This window comes from Phoca vitulina, unplaced genomic scaffold (assembly GCF_004348235.1).
Source record: "Phoca vitulina isolate PV1807 unplaced genomic scaffold, GSC_HSeal_1.0 scaffold84, whole genome shotgun sequence".
In the NCBI taxonomy this organism is placed as follows: Eukaryota; Metazoa; Chordata; class Mammalia; order Carnivora; family Phocidae; genus Phoca; species Phoca vitulina.
In genome coordinates, this window is record NW_022589787.1 from 4,726,283 (window position 1) to 4,726,891 (window position 609).

A 609-nucleotide genomic window follows, 5' to 3' on the forward strand; every position below is an offset into this window, starting at 1 on the left:
TCTAAAACTAATGATGTAATGTATGGGGATTAACATAACAATAAAAACATTAAAAAATAAATAAAATAAATAAATAAAAAGGCAGAGTTTGGCAGAGGGATTAAAACAGAAACAAAACAAAACAAAAAACATGATTCAACTATATTCTACCAATAACAATTATAAATAATATGCACCAAACATCAGAGCTCCAAAAGATATGAGGCAGACACTGATATAATTGAAGGGATAGATAGTTCTACAATAATGGCTAGAGACTTCAATGCCGCACTCTCAATAATAGTTAGAAATCAAACAAAAGATACATATGGAACTAGAGGCCTTACACAACACTATAAACCAACTGGACTTAAAAGACCTACAGAGAACAATCTATCCAACAAGAGCAAAATTACACATTTCTCTCAAGTACACATGTAACGTTCTCCAGGATAGACCATATGTTATACCATAAAACAAGTTTTAATAAATTTTGAAAGTTTGAAATCATATAACATATCTTTTCCAATCACAATAGAATTAACTAGAAATCAATAACAAAAGGGAAATTGAAAAATTCACAAATATGTGGAAATTAAACAAAACACTCAACCAACCAATGGGTCAAAG